Below are 16,107 nucleotides of genomic sequence, written 5' to 3'. Positions count from 1 at the left end.
ATAAGTCAACAGGACCAAAATGGTCAGTTGACCCCTTAAGAAGTTATTGCCCTTTAAAGTCAATTTTTAACCATTTTTCGTAAATTTTATATATCTTTTACAAAAATCTTCTCCTCTGAAACTGCTGGGCCCAATTAATCCAAACTTGGCCACAATCATCTTTGGGGTACAGGGGTTGACACTAACTTTTGTAGGCACTAGCCCACAGGGCTAGTAAAAATTATATTCAACTAGCCCTGTTCTGTATCAGGTAGCCCCGTTCAAGGGCCAACGGCCCACGAAATGAGCAGGCCATAGGCCTGCGAACAAGGTAGGGGGGTTTGAGGGCATGCCCCCCCAAAAATTTTTTGAAATTTAGATGCAAAATCCTGCATTCTGAGGCCTTTTAAGAACAAAAATGAAGAAGATGTTTTCAGTCTGAAAAATACCTATTTCATACTAGTTATATCTTCAAAAAAATAAAAAAAAATAATTATTACACCAAAAAAATTCAACGGCAGGAATTTGTTTGGACTCTACTTTGCCGAAAGTACAACAGTTTGATGTTCAATGACATATAAATTTACTAGCCCATCGGGGTACCGCGCTACGGACATTTACTAGCCTGACACAAAAGTAACTAGTCTCTGGCTAGCGTTAGTGTCGAACCCTGGGGTATCTAGTTTAAAAAATGTGTGGCGTGACCCGCCAAACCAACCAAGATGGCCGCCATGGTTAAAATTAGAACATAGGGGTAAAACACAGTTTTTAGCTTACAACTCAAAAACCAAAGAATTTAGAGCAAATCTGACACAGGGTTAAATTGTTCATCAGGTCAAGTTCTGTCTGCCCTGAAACTTTCAGATGAATCAAAGAACCCGTTGTTGGGTTGCTGTCCCTGAATTTGGTAATTTTAAGAAAATTTTGCTGTTTTTGGTTATTATCTTGAATATTATTATAGATAGAGTTAAACTGTAAACAGCAAAAATGTTCAGCAAAGTAAGATTTACAAATAAGTCAACATGACCAAAATGGTCAACTGACCCCCTAAGGACTTATTGTTCTTTAATATAGTCAATTTTTAACAATTTTCATAAAGGAGTATGTTCGATAAGGTCCTAAAATGGCCCCCTTTTTTTAGCGTAAATTTCAAATTCGGATTAATGGACCAATATCACGATAACTTATAGCTAATATATTGACTAGATAGGATGTAAGCCATTTTGTTGAAAATTTTACGTTTCTGCGTTTCGTTATAACGTCACAAGTTGTACTCCTATTGATTTTTCACAAAAAAATCAAAGAAAATGTGTAAATTTCCAAAGATTATTAGACAGGAAACATAGAGCGCATACGTCGACAACAAAGATCTTTTAAAATAATGTTTGTGAAGACATTAAACATGTCTTATCTGAATATTAAGCTTGTCGACGCCTGCGCTCTATGTTTCCCGGTCCTTTATTTGGTTGAAATCCAGCTGATTTTGTCAAATTTCACCAAAATCCCTTATATTGACCTTTTTAGGATGTAAAAATCAACATGTTAGAATTAAACTTTGACAAAAACAGCTCTGTTTAACTTTCTCACATGTCTTTAAGGCAACTTAAAACAATTATTTTGTTGTTACCATGAACTTTATAATTGGGGCCAAATATGGCACTTACCGAACTTACTCCTTTGTAAATTTTTACTCCTGGTTACATTAATTTCCACAGAAACTACTGGGCCAAGTTCATTATAGATAGTGATAATTGTAAGCAGCAAGAATGTTCAGTAAAGTAAGATGTACAAACACATCACCATCACCAAAACACAATTTTGTCATGAATCCATCTGCTTCCTTTGTTTAATATTTACATAGACCAAGGTGAGCGACACAGGCTCTTTAGAGCCTCTAGTTATTGATCCATCAAAAGACAATTATCACAAAAATCAGTGAGAATAATTTACATGTTATTGAACAATTAACTTTCCTAAAAACTTTTAAATATTTATGTTTTTTTTATAAATTTTAAGCTATACTGTGAGTTCTTACTTGCATCTCTGAAATGTGCTTCTATGTGGGTTTGTTAGCAATTTCTGTACAGGTCTGCTAAAGGCTCAAATTGACATTTCATCCAATTTCACCATTTTCCCGCCAAAATTTGGGTTTTAAGGCAAAAATTTTATTTTTCCTTATTGGTGACCCTTGAATTTGCTTAATATTTGAAGCTATATTTCAGCTTTGTACATTACAGATTTGGACCAGGTCACACCTGAGGTGTCACAGACAGTTTTTATTTGATATCCCATAAAAATATGTCAGCACATCTATTTTCCCTATCATTTCATTGAAAATGGTCCCTTTAACATGCTTGTACCTATTTAAAAGTAAAATTTTGAGCTTAAATGGTCTGGAACCCCTATTTTTTTCGACAAATTTGAGGTACTCTTTGTAAAGATTAAAATAATACGGCATTCTGATAGAGACTTTGAATAAGTGAAGTCTGAGCCATCTTTACTGTGTAAAATCAAAGGAAGCAGCACGAAATAAAGTTAAACTGTATATGAGTCCCCTGTTTTATATTTATACCCCACGCAATGAGTTGCGGAGGGTAAAATGTTTTTGACCCGTCTGTCCGTCAGTCCGTCCGTCCGTCCGTCAGTCCTGTTTCTTGTCATCACAACTCCTCTCAAACCACACAACAGAATTTCACGAAACCTTTTCAGATAGTAAGGACAAACTATGTAGTTGTGCATATCAACGGGAAATTGCGATTCAATTTTTTTCTAGGAGTTACGCCCCTTTGAACTTATTTACTTTAATGTACTACTGCAACAGTTTGTCATCGCAACTCCTCTCAAACCACAAAACAGAATTTCACGAAACCTTTTCAGATAATAAGGACATACTATGTAGTTGTGCATATTGACAGGGAAATTGCGATTCAATTTTTTTTTCTAGGAGTTACACCCCTTTGAACTTATTTGCTTCAATGTACTACTGCAACAGTTTGTCATCGCAACTCCTCTCAAACCACACAACAGAATTTCACAAAACCTTTTCAGATAATAAGGACATACTATGTAGTTGTGCATAACGACGGGAAATTGCGATTCAATTTTTTTTCTAGGAGTTACGCCCCTTTGAACTTATTTACTATAATGTACTACTGCAACAGTTTGTCATCGCAACTCCTCTCAAACCACACAACAGAATTTCACGAAACCTTTTCAGATAATAAGGACATACTATGTAGTTGTGCATATTGACGGGAAATTGCGATTCAATTTTTTTCTAGGAGTTACACCCCTTTAAACTTATTTGCTTCAATGTACTTCTGCAACAGTTTGTCATCTCAACTCCTCTGAAACCACACAACAGAATTTCATGAAATTTTGTAGATAATAAGGACATACTATTTAGATGTGCATATTGGCAGGAAAATAATTTTTCTTATACAATTTTTTTTTTTTTCACTTATTTAATTTCTCCAATGACAATGTGGGGACGTGGGGTATGTGAGCGTGCTCACTAAGGTTCTTTAATTTAAACACCGTTTTTTTTATGATCAAGTAATTCCTAAATGAATACTGGAAAATAGCTGTAGAATGCTCTCCGAACATAAAATTTGCATCAAATAATAAAAAGCTTCATTTTAATCAACATAGAAATATGTTTCGAATTTGATGATTTATTGGGTATATATGATATTGCCTTCACTCAATTATAAACTAGAAAAAAGTAATGTTTAGCTCACCTAGCCCAAAGGGCCTAGTGAGCTTTTCCCATCACTTTGCATCCGGCGTTGTTACCTTTACAAAAATCTTCTAGAACTCTGAAACTACTGGGCCAAATTAAACCAAACTTGGCCACAATCATCATTGTGGTATCTTTTTTTAAAAATATGTCAGATGACCCGGCCAACCAGCCAAGATGGCCACCATGGCTAAAAATAGAACATAGGGGTAAAATGCAGTTTTTGGCTAATAACTCAAAAACCAAAGCATTTAGAGCATATATATCTGACAAGGGTATAATTGGTATAATTGTTTAACAGGTGAAGATCTATCTGACCTGAAATTTTAAGATGATGGATTGTTGGGTTGCTGCCCCTGAATTAGTAATTTTAAGGAAATTTTGCTGTTTTTGGTTTTTATCTTTAATATTATTATAGATAGAGATAAACTGTAAACAGTAATAATGTTCAGCATGTTCAGCAAAGAAAGATTTACAAATAAGTCAACATGACCGAAATGGTCAACAAGGTCAATTAATCCCCTATGGAGTTAGTGTCCTTTATAGTAATTTTTTAACAATTTTCATAAAATTTGTAAATTTTACTAACATTTTCCACTAACACTACTGGGTCAAGTTCATTATATATAGAGATAATTTTAAGCAGCAAGAATGTTCAGTAAAGTAAGATGTACAAACACATCACCATCACCAAAACACAATTTTGTCATGAATCCATCTGCTTCCTTTGTTTAATATTCACATACATGTAGACCAAGGTGAGCGACACAGGTTCTTTAGAGCCTCTAGTTTAAAGTCTAGAATACCTTTTTATACAACCATAAAATTTTTGCAATCATATAATTATATTGGTATCACATTGTCTTTGTGGTCAGCTGAGCATCGTTCGAAGACGGATGGTTTCCAGATAATTCAATTCAATTCAATTCAAAGTTTTATTGCCATATAAACTTTACAGTTTGTGACATATAACAACAACAAAAACAAATAAAGACAATAACTAAGTAACTCAATATATATACACAAATTCAGGTAAATATTAAAGGGTCCCCTGTCCTCAGTTCCATTGACTTTTTTATAAAGGATCCTAATTTATTCACTTGTGTTGGTGTTGATGGGTTAAGTATATATATAACTTTGTCATTGTCAGTGAGATTAGCAAATAAATTACTTTCTCTATTAATGCAATCAAAATATGTTAATCTAATATTTGAATTATGAGAACAATTTATTAGGAAATGTTTCTCATCATCTAGTACTTTACATTTTTTGCAAATTCTCTCTTCGCGAGGAATTTTAAAATGCCTCCCTTTTTCAATTAATAATGAATGGTCACTCATTCTAAGTTTTGTAATTAATTTTCTAAATTCAAAGTTTGGGTTAGAGAGGTAAGGTTTGATCAATAAATTTGGCTCAAGTGCTTTATAAAAATTTAATTTACTTTTATCATCAATAGATGTTAACTTATTTATCAACATGTTGTTGTAGTATGAGTTTATTTGGGGTTTAATATAGCTTTTAATATTTTTTAATTGTTTTAAATTATCACAGGTTTTTAGTCTATCTATATCAATGTTAGATTCAGAAAGAATATCTTTTGCAAAAGTGAACCATGAATAGGTGCCACTAGAATCCAAAGTTTTAGTTAATTGAAAAGATTCATGTAATAAGGGATTCAAATTTGAGGTGAAAAGCCTTGCTAAATACATAATAGTTTGGGTAATTATATGACATTCAATAGGCAGTCTTCCCAATTCGTTCCTTGTACCAAAATTTGAGGCACTCTTGTTAGTGCCAAGGGTAAACTTGCAATAACCAAGATGCAAGTTTTCTATTGGAGTCTTGTCAATAAAATTAAATGGGTCCACAATTTTTCCAGAAACCAAAGCTCTTTTTTTAGCTTTGAAATATGTTATATATGAGTCCAAATATGTTATTTCAGAATTATAAGTCAATATAGGTCTCACTAAGGTGTCAAATAAGTTATTTGACACTCTGATAGGAAGGCTGCCAAGAGAATTAGTATATGTTTTAATAGAGAACAAAACCTTTTTTGCCTTTTTTGTTAATTCAGCTGTACTATGACTGAGATTACCATTTGATTTAATCAGCAGACCCAAGTAAGGATATTCTGAAACATTCTCTATTTTTTTGTTTTTATATACAAGTATAGATGTTTCAGGCTTTTGCTTTGTTGTTGTTGAAAAGACCATACTTTTTGTTTTATTTATGTTTAGAGAAAGCTGCCAGTTTTCACAAAACATGGAAACTTTATTTAGACTATTTTGGAGACCCTCCTTAGATTCTGATAGTAAAAGCAGATCATCAGCAAACAGTGATAATAACTTTAGTATAAGCTAATCATGTTAATAGAAATGAATAGAATTTTAACACCATGTTTAAAACAACAAAAGGAAGCTTGGGATTGATATTTGGGGTTATGGTCCCTAAGGTTTAGGATAAGGGGACAAAATCAAGCATTTATCTAGTTTCAGGAAAATAAGTTGTGTATAAGTATTTCAATTCCTCTGAAATTGTACCACAATGTTAAGTATTATAAGAAGAAGGTTGGAATTTATTTTTAGGGTTATGGGGCAAACAGTCAAGAATGATGGGCCAAACACAAGCATTTTTGTAGTTTTAAGTTAATGACTTGTGTAAAAGTGTATGATCTTTCTGAAATTATACCCCAATGCTCTATACTACTATGGGATGGTTAGGATTGGCTGAGGGTATAGATAAAACCATTTATGAATAAGGGGCAAAAAAGATGAAAAACAATTATTTTTCTGGTTAAAGGATAGTCAAGACAATATGAAAGCTGTGTAAGGGAGGTAATCCAAAAGTTATATTTGAATTATTTCACACACCTTTTAAGGTGGTACCTAACACTACAGAGAGATAACTCTGTAAAGTCAGCTAATATTAAGCTTTTCAATGATCAAAATGAGTGTTTGTCAAACTGCTATATAACCAGTGTAATTTTTCTGATAAAACGGTTGGTTCAAAAAAATTTAAATTTTTATATTTTTGTCAAAGCGTCAAAGTAAATACTTTGTCAAAATTTTAAGAAAATTAAACGAGCCAAATTAATTTTAGTTCAAGTGTTGGGTACCACCTTAAACATGTTAAAGATGTGATTTTGAAATTTACCAACATATAACTTCAGTATTCATAAAATCCATTGGAAATTTGCCAATAACTTAAGTTTAATTAAAAAAAAATGCCAATAGTTTTAGCATAAGTAAATATAAATCTTTGAAGTTTGAAACCACAAAAAGGAAGGTTTGGATTGATTTGGGGGTTAATTTATGGTCCCTTTGGTGTAGGAAAAAGGGGTATAAAAGGGGCCCAAATAATCAATTTTCTATTGTCCAGACAATAATTTGTAGAACAGTTTATAGAATTGCCTGAAGTTTCCACACCACAAAACTCCAAAGGATAGTTAGGGTTGAAATATATTGGAGTTATGACTCAATCTGTTTATGAATTAGGAGCAACAAAAGGGGAAAAACAAGGGTTTCCTGGTTAATGGACAATTACTTTAGATTTGTTTCTTTTTGTTGGTGCTTTTTTTGCTAGTTCTTTTATGAATTTTTATGCTCTACCTACAATAGTAGAGAAGCATTATGTTTTCTAGTCTGTGCGTCCTTTCATCAGTTTGTTTGTCTGTCCATCCATTCTTCCCACTTCAGGTTAATTAATGTTTTTGGTCAAGATAGTTTTTGATGAAGCTGAAGTCCAATCAACTTGAAACTTAGTACAAATGTTCCTTATGATATGATCTTTCTTATTTTAAAACAAAATTAAAGACTTTTGACCCCATTTTTATGGATCACTGAACATAGAAATTAAAAGTGTTCCCTCAGTTTCAGGTTAAAGTTTTTAGTCAAGGTAGTTTTTGATGAAGTTAAAGTCCAATCAATTTGAAACTTAGTACACATTTATCATTAAAAAAGCTGATTGTGTCGTTTCATATTAATTAAAATTTATTTACCTAATTTATAATTTCAGCTTTTCCATGCATTGTAAGATTTCCAGAATATAGAACATGTAGTTCCTGATAAAAAAAACACCAAAAGATTGCTCCGATAAAACTGTTGAGTAACTATTTGTAATACAGAATGCATCAAGATGGTGGTATGCTACATATATAATATTGATACTATGACAGATGAGAAAAGAAACTGAAGACATAACCAAATGCTGAAGTCAGCAAAGGTATGATTATAACTGTTACTGATGTTTGAAGAAGTGTGTCATTATAGCATCTACAAATATTTCAATCATACATGGTTCAGTACTTCAGACTAGTTTTAATTTAAAAGAATTAAATGGCTACTAACATCCATTGCTAATTACAGTTTATTAACCTCCTGTTAAAAAAAAAGAGGGGTGAAATATACCATAGCAACATTCAAACTCATAAATCGAAAATAAACTGACAACGCCATGGCTAAAAATGAAAAAGACAAACAGACAATTAATAGTACACTAGAAACAACATAATCATTAAAAACTAAAAACTGCGCCACACAAACCCCACCAAAAACTGGGGGTGATCTCAGGGTCTCCAGAAGGGTAAGCAGATCCTGCTCAACATGTGGCACCCTTCGTGGTGCACATGTTATTACAAACTTGGTATATAGTCTATTTCGGTAGGTCACATTCATGAAAAGGAAAGGGGATTGTAGAAAGGGATATGAAGTATAAGAAACATCCGATATCATCTGTGAAAATGGTTTATCCATTATTATAATGGTCAACAAACTGTGATGATTGGGATGATTGGGTAACCTGTATTATATTCAGGGGTAAATCCAGACATTTCTAAAGGGGGGGGTTCAAACTATATGTCTCCATTCAAGTGCATTGATCGTCTCAAAAAAAGGGGGGTTCCAACCACCGGAACCCTCCCCTTGGATCCACCACTGATATTTGAGAAATTGCCACAATAGTGTCATTTTGTTGATATCAAATTAAAGTTGAGAAGCTACGGTAATTTATTATATGTTTATCTACTTTTCATTGTCTACTCTCACCTTGATTAGTAAATAAATAAAAATCATGTTGGAAGAAAAATTTAGTCATGTGTATATGTGTTAGGAACTAATTGTGGTATATTCTTCAGATGGAAACATGCAACAGAAAGTTCAATCATGACCATAAAGCAGGCAAGACATTTCAGTATGTACAATCTTGTAAAAATATGTCAAACTATGTCAAAGCATATTTTTGTTTTGTTTTTTCAGATTAAGATATAAGGAGTAGATATTTTCCTGAAGATCTCATTTATGTCTCGAAGATGTGAAGGGAACAGAAGCTATCATGATGATTCTTTAAAGAAAAGATACAGAAACACAAGCTCCTGTAGACACTTATGAAAAAGAAGATGTTTTTGCAATGAATATGTGTGAATGTGATAAATTATGGCAAATCAACATGTTCAATTAACAACAATATGTTCTACAAATTTCCTAGATTTATAAGTTTCGTAACATTTAGTTGAGGCAAACTAAAGTTAGATAATGGAAAACGAAAAAAATTGCAAATAAATATTGTTATTAAATACTCAGTTTTAGTTATTTTTATTTTGATATTAAAAAATATACTGTATTAGATAAAAACTAGTTATACATTTATTAGTAACCCTCATGTCTCCCTGCATTAGAAGTTGCATAATTTAGCATTTACAGATGAAATATAATTGTGAGTAAAGTTCAACATGTGAAATAGTCTGACTGGATATGACAGAACATCAAAAGAAATGACGAAAAATTACACATCTTATCAAAATAGTACTACTAGAAACTAAAAGCTACTTGCAATTTTCACTGGTTTTGAGATCAGTAACAGTCTGACAAGGAAAGAATTTAATGAACATGATAATGATGCCTCTTGATAAATATAAAAACATATTGACTGTAAAATAATTACCAGTTACCAATTATATCTGTTGTTTACAAAATTTGTTATTTGGAAATATCTGTTGAATGTTTTGAAATTAAAATGTGTTAACTGAAATGATTAAAGAATTATAGTCTTTAAATGATACAAAAGCAAGGATACATTGAATGATTGCAATTGAGACAACTACTAGCCCTGCATAGTAGGGCACTGATGTAAACAAGTACAGTTCACCTGAAGTCTTCAACAATGAGCAAAAGCCTGAATTTAAAGATCGTTATACATGGGCTTATTAAGTCCCAAGATAATGGTATCTACATCCTTTGCTTTCAAATTTTTGTTAGTATGTTTCTGATGAAGGTTAATTAAAATAAGCCCAGCACACTTAATTTGTGAACTGTTTTTATTTAATTTCAAAAGAGAAAGCTAATAGACAAATTTAAGCAAATAACAAAAAAAGGAAATCCATTTAATATGGCAGACAGCAACCAAACACAACCAGTGGACATAATGAACATGTTTTTGAATGCTCAAACTGCAATAATAACATTAGACACAAAAACATCTTATATAATGCTGGATTAAACAAAAGTGTTTAAATCATCTGCTCTTCTCTGGTGTTTAAAAATTGTACAGATTTGGTGTCACAATATCTCAGTAGCATGGGTTAGAATCCCGGCATGGGAGGAACAAAAAAATTGTGAAAGCAAATTTACAGATCTTACATTGTTGGGTTGATGATTTGACGACTAAATGCATGTACATGTACAATATATACAAAAAGTTAGCTGCTATTGAGACAAAGTCAAAAATCATAGTGCAACAAAACATGTTTATTACAGATATAATAACAACAAACTAAAATAACACTTACCACTACTAAATGATTAGGAACTTTCAGGAACTAATTGCAGCTACTGTCCAGGTTATGTTAAAGAAATCACCTCCAACTGACCGTCTCCAACTGATCTGTTCAGTGAAGAGTTTTTACCATTGAAATGAAATGTGAACACATTCCAATCTTTTGGCAGACCTGAATATTCTCATGCGGCTTTATACCTATATCCAAGGGTACCTATATCTGGTGGTGATAATTAAACATTTTTTTCTTTTTTTGTTTAATTTTGGAAAAAAAATGGAATTTAAACTTTTTTCAGCATTTTGGAAAAATAATTTTGTAAATTTTTCATGTTTTTTTCATTTATTTTTATAAGAATTAAATTTTAAAAGAATTTTTTTTTTAAATATTTAAATTTTTTTTTTAATTTTTGAAAAATTTGATTTTTTTTAAATATTTTGCATTTATAAATTTTTTAAACTTTAAAAAAGTTAATTTTAGTTGCCTTCGGCCATGCAAGCATGGACTAAGTTAGCCTTGGTTGCCTTCGTCCATGCATGCATGGACTAAGTCTCTTGTGTTAGTCCATGCAAGCATGGACTAAGTTAGGGTTAGTTGCCTTAGTGCATGCATGCATGGACTAAGTCTGTTGTGTTAGTCCATGCATGCATGGACTAAGTTAACGTTAGTTACCTTCGTCCATGCATGCATGGAGTAAGCTTAGTTTCTAAGTTTTCATGTTTACAAATCATGAAAAGGTTTAGCCATACTATCAAGTTTTGCAATTTATTTCCTAAGGTAAGTTATAATGCACAATATGTATGTAAAACATAATTAATAGGTTGAATATGAAAAAAAAACAACTAAACAGAAAAAAAAGGTAATTACATCAAATTAAAAAATAATTGAACTAACACCATGAAATTAAAAGGTAAGAAGAAATGGAGGTTTTCTAGAATTGATGTTGATTTCCAGTTTTATTTAATACCTTGTTTGCAGCAAAATAATGTAAAAATCACCAGTGAAAACTGTTATTGCTCCGCCATTACTGGACATCTTAAAAGTTCCCGTAACATATTGACGTCATAATAGAACATATATTACGCCACAATTGAAAAGTGATTTTTGTATGACATCGAGTGTTCAAACAGAACAGATTTCAAAATAGCGATACGCGTTTTCCTTCTCAGCATTAATTTAAAATGTAACATTAAATAGTAATAACTATTAGAAATAAAATGTTCATTGTTAATTATTGGTTTAACTTTTCATAAAACTTTTTTTTTACTGTAATATAAATTTTAATAATTCACTGTGATACAGTTATTCATTTTTTTTTTAAATATGAAACATAATTTGATATATGCTTTCTTTTTCCAGTTTGAAAATATTTGATAAATAGATTATTAAATGTTATATTCCATATTGGACTGGGTATCAGCCAACGATCTATATCAAGCATGCACTCAGGCTTAAGTCCTCTGTCTTGATATGATAGTCTAGGACTGATACCACGGCCAATATGGAAAAAGACATGTAGTAATCTATAAGTAATCCAACGATACAAAAGTCTTAAGATGCACCGATTTAAGGCTTAAAATTAATCCAAATCTAGCAAATTGCTAAACATTAGCTATATTATTGTGAATATCATCAGACTTCTGGCTGTTTGTTCCTGTTATAATTCATTATGATATATATGATATTCCTAAAAACATTAGAAGATTCACAAATTTATAGAAGCAACTTATTAAACCCATTGTTCTACCTTTGTGTTATTTTGGCTAATCATCCGTTCTTGTTGCCTATACCTTAATTGGCTGGATGAATATCTGGAGACTTAAACACAACATTCATTAGTTTGATGTGGGTTAAGGTTTTGATTTTAGTATTTGATTATGAACTTTCCGTTTAAATTTTTCTCAGAGTTTTAATTTTTTTAATTTACTTTTTTGTGCACGCTGTCTGTAATTCAGCTGTTATCTTAATATTTTTTAATTCTACTTAGGAATTAATTTTATAATAGGAACCTTAACAACAATCCAGTGTCATGCGGGATCACAACAGCTGAACTTTTTCTTAATTTTACATGGACCGAATGGTTGGACATGAAACGTGATATTAAAATTCCTCAGGCATGTATACAGACACCATTGTGGAATCCAGAATATATTCACTACTGGTACAACGTGGATGAAATATCTATCATGTATTTTACATATTGCAACGGTAAGAGACATCAGAATTATCATACGTTTTGTTCACAGTTATGTTCCTTATAACAACAATTTTCGAATTTCAAATACTTCTGTGAAATGTTTTAATGTATTTTAAAGGTTTATCTTTTTTTTTATTTTACAAACAATGATATACAATTCTTATTTTACGCATATCTCAAATACCAATGATATATATTGCCTTTGAATGTCTATTTTGTGTGTTATAAACGTATTAATCTGTATATGTTGTTATTCTTTTTGTTTTGTATCTTGCTTATGCTCATATAGATATATATATGCACCACTTGTCATTATCATTCATCTTAAAGGTACTCCTCTTTGCATGATGCAGAAAGGACTATTTTAATAAATGTATATTTCCATGCTTATATTACCCGTTTTAACAAAAAAAAAAATAAGTATTCCATCAAAGCAAAAGGATTGAATACTTACTAGCATAGCATTCATCAGTGTTGTAATATGTTTTTATTTTGTATATACTATTTCATTTCTGTTTTATGAAAATATTTTGTTCATATCATCATATATATATTGTAATATACAAGTATATCATAAAATGAATATTCAAAAGTTAAAGTAAATTTAACAACAACAAAACAACATATTTCTTAGCTTTAAATAATTAATAGACTTGAGTGTATGTGCTCACATTCTTTTTTAATTAGAAAATAAATGATTAAAGTCATGAAACATTCATGTATACGTTGTTCTATGTTAATACCATTAATTTATTAAATTCTTTTTTATTTCATTTCAGTTGCATCGATGTGAATCTGTTGAGATATGTAATGTGATTAATTATAATATATAAATATTTTTTAAGTCAAATATCTATTTCAAATCATAATAAGTATATAATAATGTAGACTGTAATTAAATGTAAGATATCAGAATATTATTAAAGTTTTTCGACAAAATTTTAAAATATGTAATATGATATTCACGTTTAACTTCGTTTTTTTTTTCTTAGTCTCGTAATGTGTATTAATAATTCAAATCGTATTTTAGATACATGTTGTGGAGACCATGGTGCAGCTATATAATCCAAACCAAGTTTTAGAAATGTACTTACCAGCTATGAAAAGTCCACTACAAGTATGGGTAACTTTCCTTAATTAAAATCAGATCAATTCTTACAAATATATAATATCAGGTAGATAAATCGCTGTATTAGCACTATTTTCTTTCACCGTGCCACACATCTTTAATTTCAACGTAAAATTTGCCTTGTTAATATGACTCTTTAAATAATTGGGAATTCTCTGAATATACTGTCGAAATTTATCCGACATAGCAATAAATAAATCAAATATAACCAGCACTTTTTTTATTCTATCTTACGATGTTTATATATCCATACTAATTCCATATGATGGTGTTTGTAATAAGGATTTATATTTCAGTAAACGAATTCTTTTTATAACAGTAACATTATAGAGGCAAGGGTGTTGTTACTTCAAATAACCTTTACTGAAATCTTTTATTTATTCAAAGATTTTGATAGCATGTTTGGCTGTTCCTCCATCTTCCACGGGATCGCATATCCTAATATTTACGGTTATGTTGTTTATCGTACCCTAAATGTAGATGCAATCGTTGTAAATTTATCGACGATTTAAATAACCTCACACCACATCTTCCTACATTTATTCTTAGAAGTGACCATTTAAACATTACAATAAATTCTTTGATTTTTTTGTTATCGATATAAATGTTTTATTTTCTTGGCAATTAAATGTAATGCTCATAAATAAACGGACATTCATGGTTATATGTCGCTCACTGCAAATGACTTTTTTTACTGAATTCATTTGATGTTTTAAGTGAACTGAGTCATATATACATGATTCATTTATTAGCTGTTATTAGCTTTTAGTACTACGAATACTGTTAGATCTCTAACATGTGTCCTTCATGTTTTGATGGGGGTTTTTTGTGCATTAGATCAATTTGATGAGTTTAAACCTTTAACACTCATGTTTATATTTTATAGTTTATTCTTCCCTGCAAATATGTTTTACCTTTACGTATTCTGTGACCGCATGTTCCAAGGTGGAAACCTATGATTAAGTGGTTGCCATTTGTTTTTTATTTGTTCTTCATAGAACAAGCCGCTTCTATTGTTTATCGCATATTTTCACCAATCAGAACGTTTAGGCTACTTTTTTGAAAATATTACCCAGAATGCATTAGGTTTTGAAACGGCCTATTGTGCAATTTAAGTTGAAATATAACAATATAATATAAAGCACCGATTGTTTTTCTAATAGTTTTACGAGCTGTTGTGTAACATTGGTTTTTGACATACAATTGCCCCTATTATATTGGGATTGCAAAAGGTCATTACAAAGAAAAAGAAGCTAGAAATTTTATTGCGTTCACTTGAATAACTAAATGACAAGGATATAATACATCATATAAGACATGCGTTTTACTAATAAATTTTAAAGACGAACCATGCACACAAGTACTATTTCGCAGATGTAAATATTCAATATGAAACGCAAATTAATTCACAACTGGTAAATTGAAACACAAAGAAATCTTTTGTTTTTGTGCATAAAAATAATGCATTCTGTTGAAAAGCTACTCTCTATTTAAACATTGATTTCTTGCGTCATCGAAATGTGTAATATTGATGTTTCCCCAAATAGACGCAGTAGACATCGAAACGAGCATAGAACTAAGGATGTTGTTCGCATAGCAACGATCTTTACTTTAAAAATAATATTTTCCGTTAAACTAAGAAGAACATGCTAATGACATAAAATGAATGACTGCATTTTCTTGTTACAGATCTTTTTCCTATTGTTAATGTGTTACCAATAGTGCACTAGCAGAGAACTGCTCAAAGTTGAAGATATCCCTTAGGAAGGAGACATTTTCTTTCACCAGTTGTCGTTATTTTACCGTAACAGGTCTGCAAATATTTTGATAAAACATGAATATGTTTGTTAACAGAAAGAGAGTTATTGGTAGTTAGATGTCTCATTGGCAAGCATGCTATATTTACTTATGCAGACTTTCAATCATCCTGCACATTGCTAAAATTTCCTTCGATGCTTTTTGTTTAGAAAGAAATTGATTTTTTTAGCTTACAGCTCAACGGATTTCTTTTTAAGACTTTTGTCTTTGAATGATTAAAGATAAACTCATTAAAGTTTTAAGATACCAGGGTTGCAATACTATATTTGCCAAATAGAATACAAAGTTGAAGAGAATTGAGAACCAAAAATTCCTTAAGGTTTATCAAAATACAGTTAAGGTTATCTATTCCCAAGGTAGAAAAGTCTAAGTATTTCAAATATTCAGTTTTGTAAACAGTTAAAAGTTTTAATTATCAACATATCAATGCTAACTTATATCAACATAGAGGTGCTTACTACTTGACCGATGATATCATC

This window comes from Mytilus trossulus, unplaced genomic scaffold (assembly GCF_036588685.1).
Source record: "Mytilus trossulus isolate FHL-02 unplaced genomic scaffold, PNRI_Mtr1.1.1.hap1 h1tg000350l__unscaffolded, whole genome shotgun sequence".
Taxonomy (NCBI): Eukaryota; Metazoa; Mollusca; class Bivalvia; order Mytilida; family Mytilidae; genus Mytilus; species Mytilus trossulus.
Note: the sequence above shows the minus strand (reverse complement) of the source record.